The sequence below is a fragment of the Camelus bactrianus genome, chromosome 21 (assembly GCF_048773025.1).
Source record: "Camelus bactrianus isolate YW-2024 breed Bactrian camel chromosome 21, ASM4877302v1, whole genome shotgun sequence".
NCBI classification, from domain to species: domain Eukaryota; kingdom Metazoa; phylum Chordata; class Mammalia; order Artiodactyla; family Camelidae; genus Camelus; species Camelus bactrianus.
Window position 1 is genome coordinate 5,434,641 of NC_133559.1, and position 8,225 is coordinate 5,442,865.

The following is an 8,225-nucleotide window of genomic DNA, read 5'->3' on the forward strand; positions in this document are numbered from 1 at the left end:
GGAGTTTGGAGTGCCGAACAAGGGGACCCACACAAACTGCTCTCCATCTTGAAGCTGAGGGCCCCCCACTTTCCTCAAACTTGGCTGCCTGACCAGGGTAACCTCGGCCCCACTCTTCTAGGAACTTGCTGAGTCTGGTCTTCAAAAGCCACTTCCATCTCCTTGGATGGAAACTCTGAGGTTAAGTTTTTATTGGGTAGAGAAAGGGACATAGTTTGGGCTTGAGATTGCCAGTAGAAAAGAGCCACGAGGTTTCCAAACCAGAGTGAAGGAGAGCAAAACTGGGCTTCAGCGTGATGGGCGTCTGTCCTCCTGGTGCCCATGGGTGAGGATCATTTGCCCACAAAGGAAGATGATCTGTGGCTGCACAGGGCAGGGGTCCTCCTTTATCCCCTTGTCCCCAGCATCACTTAACCCCTCTCAGTTCTTTCCTACTTCTGCATCCTCACCACCGCACGGCCAGCCAGGCACCTACCAAAGTGAGCCTCATGGGTGCAGCTGCCCCATGGCGGGGGTGGGGGGCCCCGAGGGCTGCTGCTTTGCCAGCTTCCAGCCTCCTGGCTGCCTCCACTCACTCTGCCTCATCCCACCATTCTGGCCGTCCTCCTCCTGAGGTCTCCATGTCCTCCTTCCTCTCTACTTTCCCACTTTTTGTCTTGAGGTAGCCCAGCATCCAAAATCTGAAAGAGAAAGAAACCCCATCCCCACCCTCTTCTTGAAAGTTCTAAAGTCATTAACTCTAAAGAAGCTGTTATATTGCTTGTTCCGAGTCTGTCATTGACACAAGTTCTTTCACGCCCCGCAGCTCTGACCTGGCAGCTCTTTCATGTCTCCGTGGCTCCTCCACTGCACCCCTAACCTCTTGCGACTTTCTCCCAGAATTTTTGCTCCAGAGCCTACAAGGTAGTCGTGGAAAAGTTGTCCCAACCCGGGTTGCAGCTGTAGGCAGTCAGGGTCGGGGCTCAGGTTGGTAACAGTGAAGTGCCCATGGTGTCTTTGCTTCTTTCGGTGCCAACAGGGCTTGCTTGGGTTTCCAAGGTGGAGAACTGCACCCCAATCAGCATGTGTCTCCTGAGCATCCCAAAGTAGCTTCTCAGGAATTTCAGGGCTCCCTTCCATGCTGGATCTGTCCCTCCCTAGCCAGAGGCCAACCAGAGCTGGAAAACTCCTAATTCATAGAAGGGATCACAGAAGGGCCTCCAGCTGAGGCCCTGGAAAGTGTCGGACTTCAGCCCGGGTCTGCTAACTGGGGAGGCCGAGTGGACCCTGATGCTGGGCGCCACCAGCCCGAAGCAGGGTTTGTGGCAAGGCCAGTGGGGTGGGTGCAGCCCTCTTCCCTTTTGCTATTTGAAGCCCCAGAGAAGCACAGTAAGTATGAGGGTGATAGGTTATCAAGTTGACTTCTGGACAGCCAGGCGGTTATGTAACCACCACCCCAGCTTTGGCTCAGGCCTCCACACAAAGGAAGTGGATTCTCTGACCGCAGGAATCGTGGGGAGCAGCTGTGTCCAGAGGGCACGGGCGCTGCTGGTTCCCCTCTTATCTGCCACCCTCAGCCCAATTTCTTTAGGCCTCTTTAAACAGGGGCTATTGAGGGGGGAGTGAGGAAAGGACTAAACCCAGAGAAGGGAACGGAGAGGAGGTGATGAATTAAAAAAAAAAGAATGAAGAACTTGGTGTTTTTCGTCTCTAGCAAAACAGAAATGACAGGGAAGCCAAGCTCCCTCGGGGAGTGATACTAGGGAGAAAGGAAAACGAACTTGCGAAGCCACCTCCCACGCACGGGCCCTTGCCTGCGGCCCCCATTTCACCCCTGCCACACCCGGTCCCCTTTCCTCACGGAGACACGGGGCTCAGCGGGGCCACGGCCACTGACACACGGCAGAGCCGGACTCGGGTGCACCGTTCTTCTAATCACTCCTTGGCATTTCGAGTTTTGTGTTTTGTTTGGTTTGGTTTGGCGAGGGGGAGGGTGGGGAGGCAGAAGAACCACAAGGAATGTGGAGAGCTGTGGTGTTTTGTTTCTTCGAGGCCTCAGGGCAGAGAGACTTCCTCTGAAAAGGGGAGAGGAGTGAAGGAGCAGATGTCCCCTGTGCAGAGCGGAGCGGCCTGGGTGAGGGAGGCTCCAGGAGCCGCAGAGACGCCCTGCGCTCCGGGAAAGACTGAAGGAAATACGTCCTGGTGCCAGCCGTGGTGACCTCAGGGGAGAGGCAGTGCAACGAAGGGATGATTTTCCATTTTTCCTTTATATATTTCTGTATTTTAAAAAATAACAAGCATGGGGGTAGGGTATAGCTTGAGTGGTAGAGTGCCTGCTTAGCATGCACGGGGTCCTGGGTTCAATCCCCAGTACCTCCATTAAATAAATAAGTAAATAAACCTAATTACCTCCCCTCACAAAACCAAACCAACAACAACAAAAAAAACCCAAAAAACCACGAAAAAAGATCATGTATTACTTTTGTAACCAAACCCCAAGTAAAGGTATTAAAATATGTAACGACTTTATAGTTTTATATATATATTTACTTATAATAAATTTATATAAAATATATAAATTAATAATAAAACAAACACATAAATTTACATACAGAGAGACTGAAAGAAAGAAAAGCAGGATGGAATCCGTGCGCTGTAGGTGAGGGCCGCGGCGGGAGCCCCTGCTAGGGAAAAGGGCTGGCTCTGAGTCCTCTGAGCCGGCAGCTGCACCATCAACCTGTCTGCTCTCTCCCTTGGAAGATGTGCATGTGCGTGGTCATTCATTCATTCATTCATTCTTACACTTCACAAACATTTCTGGAGCCCTGTCTTGGTAGACAAAGTGGTGAACAAGACAGTTTCTGCCATCCTAGAGATATTTAAGGGAGACAGCCAATTATCAAGTAAACGTATACAAAGATCACTGCATCTAAGTGCCACGAAGGAAGAAGGATAGCACACTGGTGACTGAGATTGCGGCATTAGATAGGGTTATGCGGTATACACAGGTCCAGATTTGCGTGCAAATGAACAGCAGAAACAAACTGAAAAACCCAACACACCAATGTCTACAAAATGCCTGTAAGTGCCTAAGGAAGCAGCCCGTGGCGGCCTGAAGCAGGGCTGGCCGGGCAGGTTGAGGTTTTGGCCAGCTCAGAGTTTCTAAGCCCTGTCCTGCTCATTTCTCCTTGTTTTAACAGACCAACTCCACGCCCGCAGGAGGAAGGAGTAGCGTTTACTGAGACCCTGTCATCACGTGTGGCTGGTGGCGAGCCAGGGGCTGCATGCTAGCTAGTTCAGGTACAGCCCACAGCAAACTTGGAGGAGTAAGGAGCTTTTTTCTTCACCTCACGTTAAGGAAACAGAAGTTTACTAATTCATCCAACCTCTAATGCTTATCTCTCAGCACCTCCCCATCTCTAAACAATGCTGAGTTCAGAGCCTGCAACTCACAGCAACAAGGAAGCTCTGGTGGGGAGGGGGGGGAGCCCTCTGCCAGGGCTTCCTACAAAGAGTGTAACTTGAGAGGACTTCCTCCCCACCTCCAATCCCCTCAGAAATATCCTCCCCTGTGGTTGCCCTTGAAGCGTGAAACGTCCCGACGTTCCCACTAGCAGTTTATGTCTCCATGTTCTGGGATGGGTGCTTCTCACCTCTGAGCTGCAGGGATCCCCCCCCCCCCCGCCCCCCGTGTTAAGCTGCTGGTGCGCCAGTGCTGGGGTGTGCCTAGCGGTCTAAGGGCAAGAGCAAGGGAGGCACTCAAGAAGGGAAAGAAAGTGTTTAAAAAATAACTGTTACCTTCTTAACTATTGTATCCCTATCTCTTAGAGAAGAAAAGAATAGAAAGTGAGAGACGGAGACCTTTCTCTCTCTCTCTGGAAGATTTCAAAAATACAAAAGTAGAGCAAACAGTGCAATGAACCCGCAGGTACACCATCCACCTTCAATAAAATCAGCTCATAACCTATCTTGCTTCAACTACACCTCCCAGCCTCCCTCTACCGTGGGTTTCTTGCAGCAAACCCTAAATGTTATATTATTTCTTGCATTAATATTTCAGTATGCATCCCTTCAAAATAAGAATTCTTTTTAAAATCACAATACCATAATCACAGCTAAACAAATTAATAAATCTTTACTATTATCAAATATTCCATCAGTGTTCAAATTTCCCCTGTTGTCTCATACATTTTTGTTTTCTGGTTTACTTGCATCAAGATCTAAAGAGGGTCTGTAACTTTCTACTGACTTTCTCAATAAATCTCTTAAATCTCTATAATCTAATCTCTTTAACGGCTCTCTATGGAAGACTTGATTTTCTGTTTAAATGAAGATAGAACAGAAATGATGTGTCTGGTTACACAGTTGATCTGTAAGAAGAAAAGGTGAAGTGTGTTTGAAAACCAACTGTGTAGTCTAGAAAAGGTGACATCGGTTACAGGGACCCAGGTGAAAGTTTGCCATCGTCCCCTACGCTCCAGGCCTCTCTCCCGTGCCAAGCCTGGCTCCAGAAGAGCTGAGGCAAGGGCCATAAAGCGGCTCTAATCCAATCACCTCCACCCTCACGGAGGCCCACTTGGCTTGTACCCTTTCAGGTGAGAGCCTGGGAAAAGAGAATTGCATAAGTCTTGGTTAATGGCCCAAATTAAGCCATCAAAACCCATAATCAAGCCTTCATTTTGGACATGTTACAATACTGTAAATAAAGTACCAAACCAAAATAAAAGCCTTTCTATTTGAGGCTAGAAGGACCTTTGGTCCCTGGAGTCATATTCTTGAGTCACAGTTTCTCTACTAAGGCTCAGGACGGGCAGGAACAAATCCTCTCTTTCCCTGGGGAGCACAGGGCCTCCACTTTCTCACCTCAGCACCCAGATGCTGCCTGGGAAGAAGGTAGGGGATACTTCTCCCAGAGTCTCAGAAAGGCAAGAGGCTCAAGGTTTTGGGAAACTTGTCCTCAGTTCTACTTGGAATCAGAGGGAGAAGTGCTGGGAGAAAGCCTTAATTGCCTGTCCTGGATTCTCTGTCTTCCATACACTGTATCTAGCCTGCTGTTTCCCTTAGGGTCTCCCCAGGGTCACAGCCACATGTAGAAATGTTAAAAACGGTATTTGGGAAATGAATATTATGAGATTTCTGGCCTCAGCTTATCAAAAGTCTGCTCAGAAACCAAAGTTTAAAAGGCTTAAACTGAAAAATGATTGCTCCCAATATCCAAAATCTCCAACAAATCAATTGGAAAAAGATGACACAATAGAAAAATGTGCCAAGAACATGGAAATGAAGGAGAAGTGGCTAATAAACTTAAGAAGAGGTATCCAAACTCATTAACAATTAGAGAAATGCTTGTTTAAACAACCAAAAGATATGATTTGCAAAAATAAGAAGGTTGATAATATTCAGGGTTGGAAGGAGGGGGGAAAAGGTCATTCTTATATTTTATTGGAAAGAGTATAAAATGGTGGAACATTTTAAGAAGGCAATTTAGCAACACCTCGCAGTATTTTAAATGGAAATCCGTTTTTAATGACTTACTCTATGGAAAGACAATTACACAATATAGACAAGCACACAAATATTATGAATAGGCTGTTGACTGCAACATTGTAAGAGCAAAAAGTTAGAAACGACCAACAGGGGAATGGTTAAATATATTATGTAAAACCGATAGTACGGTACACCAAGCCACAATAATGTATAGTTTTGTATACGCTGACATGGAAAGACATCCAAGAAATACAGTCAAGGAGAAATACAGTCACCTAGAAAAGTAGTATGATCTCATTTATTTTAAACTACATATAAAATTAATTAGTTAATACATGTAGTTTTAATTGTTTAAATTAAATTTATAATCTGCTAATTAATTTAAATTATATATGTAAATGTTATATGTATGTTTATATGTTCACAGGAAAGGATGCGTAGAGATACAGCTTCCTTTATCATACCAAATGTACCAAACATAACTAACAGAGGCCGAGGACTTGGATGAGAGGGAGCAATTTTTATTTTTCACATTATATATCAATTATGTATTTTTAAATTTTATAGGAAGCTTAAAATACATGCATAATTTAAAGACTGAAATGGTGAAAGAATACAATAACACTGTTCCTTATTAGATGAGGAAAAATTTTAAAGGTTAAAACCCAGCACTGGGGAGACATGAGGAAAAGGGCAAGCTCATTCAGGAATGATTGGTGAGAGTGTGTATTAACACGTGTAACTGGTCAATACCCATCAAGAGCTAAACTCTGCAGACCCTTTAACCTAGGAAGTGCACGTCTAGGATGTGGTCCAGAGATACACCTGCACAGGTAGGCAAGACCCAGGTGATTATGATAACAGCCACAGCAGCAGCAGCTATCACTTATTAAAGGCTTAACAAGTCCTTGCTACTATTCTGAGGACTTAGAGACACGAACCACACGCCTCATGTAAAAGCTTCCTTGCACCAGGTACTTCTCCAAGCTCTTTACGCGCTCTGTGTATTTAGTCCTTACAGCAACCCTATGAAGTGGGCACTCCCATTGTGCCCATTTGACAGAGAAGGGAGTCCCAGTGTACAAAAGGGAAGTAACTTGCCGAAGTCACACAACTGGTGAGTAGCAGAGCCCAGGATTTGAACCCAGGCAGTCGGCTTCAGACTCCGTCCCTGTAACCCCGACACTGTAATGTAATAAATCATACAATCCTCACCATTTCTTGAGAAAGTTGCTTTTGTGTTCCACTGTTTGGGTCTGGCCAACACATACATCCCTTTGTAAGTCTTGTAGGAGTCAGAACCCACCGGCCACTACAGAAATCAAAAGGCCAGATGCTCACTGTCCCAAGTCCCCCGTGGCTAGGAGCAAGCCTGTGACTCAGTCTGGGACAGCCACGTGCGCCCAGGAGGGCTCTGACACAAACAACTAGGGACAGTGGGGAGGGGACTTAGGTTGATGCAGGTGGCAATTCTGCAGAAGTCCCCAGGGTCCCACGATGCCAGTGGTGCCAGGACTGCACTTGGATTTTGAGGGGCAGAGGCAGCATCCTGAGGGTGGGGTCTCAGTCAGCAAAAATCTCTCTGGCTGCTCCTGGCTGCAGTTTGAGCACATCTGCCATGGGGCCTTATGACTCAGTGGATCCAGTGTGCCTGACAAATCGGGGTGATCCCGCAGGCAGTGACCAGCAAGTCCCAGAAGGAGAGTCCCTAGGGTGGCCCAAAGGGGTGGTGAGGCCCAGCTCACTTTGACAAGTAACAGTTCTCTTGATAAGCAGCTTTTTGTGAGCTTCCAGATCCCAGAAGAAACCAAGCGCCCTCACAAACTGAGGATTATCTGAGCCACCTAGCCAGCCCAGGGTCTCACAAGCCCCTCATCTTCCAGTAGAGCTGGGTGGAGCCTGAGACTATCCCGAGGGCAGAAAGAAGCCCAGGATGCCCTGGCGTGCTCGCTAGCTTGCCCTGTCTTGCCAGACACCTCTTCTACCTCAGTCCCCTCCAACGGCTTCAGGAGATGTTATGCATGAAAGATATTGGGAAGAACAAACATTCCAGCTTGGATTACAGGTGGCTGGCTCTCCACCATACACCATCGCCAGCCAGAAGAGGTCTATTTATTGAGAGATTAACAGCAAGAATTCCAGAGCCAGACTGCTTATGTTTGAATTCTGGTTCTACCAGTCCCTAGCTATGTGGATTTGGGCAAGTTTTTTAACCTCTCTGTACCTCTGTTTCGTCATCTCTAAAAGAGAGATAATAAAAATAGCTACCTTAAAGGTTGCTTTGAAAATTTAATAACTTAATACATGTAAAGCTCTTAGAATAGTACTTAACGTGCACGAAATGTTTCTGTTATTACTGCGGTAACAAAGTCTTTCTGAGAAAAAGTTCTCGTGATCTCTTGCACAATAATGTGAATATACTTAACACTACTGAACTGCACATTTAAAAATGCTTAAGATGGTAAATTTAATGTGATAGGTTTTTTACTACAATAAAAAATGTGATAAAACCTATGAAAATAGAAGTTTTTTAACATGGAATTTTACAATTAAGATACTTTCAAATTGAGAGAATCTGTGGTCTTTTTCTTAAATGGCAGGTAAGTAATAAATACCTATTAAAAAAAAATAATGAAACCCTTCTGAAAGATGGTCCTGAAAGTTGGTGGAGAAAGGAAATCCTCTGATGGGCAAACTTTCAAGTAGAATACATCACTGGCTCTGTTGGGAGGAGACAGTCTGAGGATCTATCCTGGTTC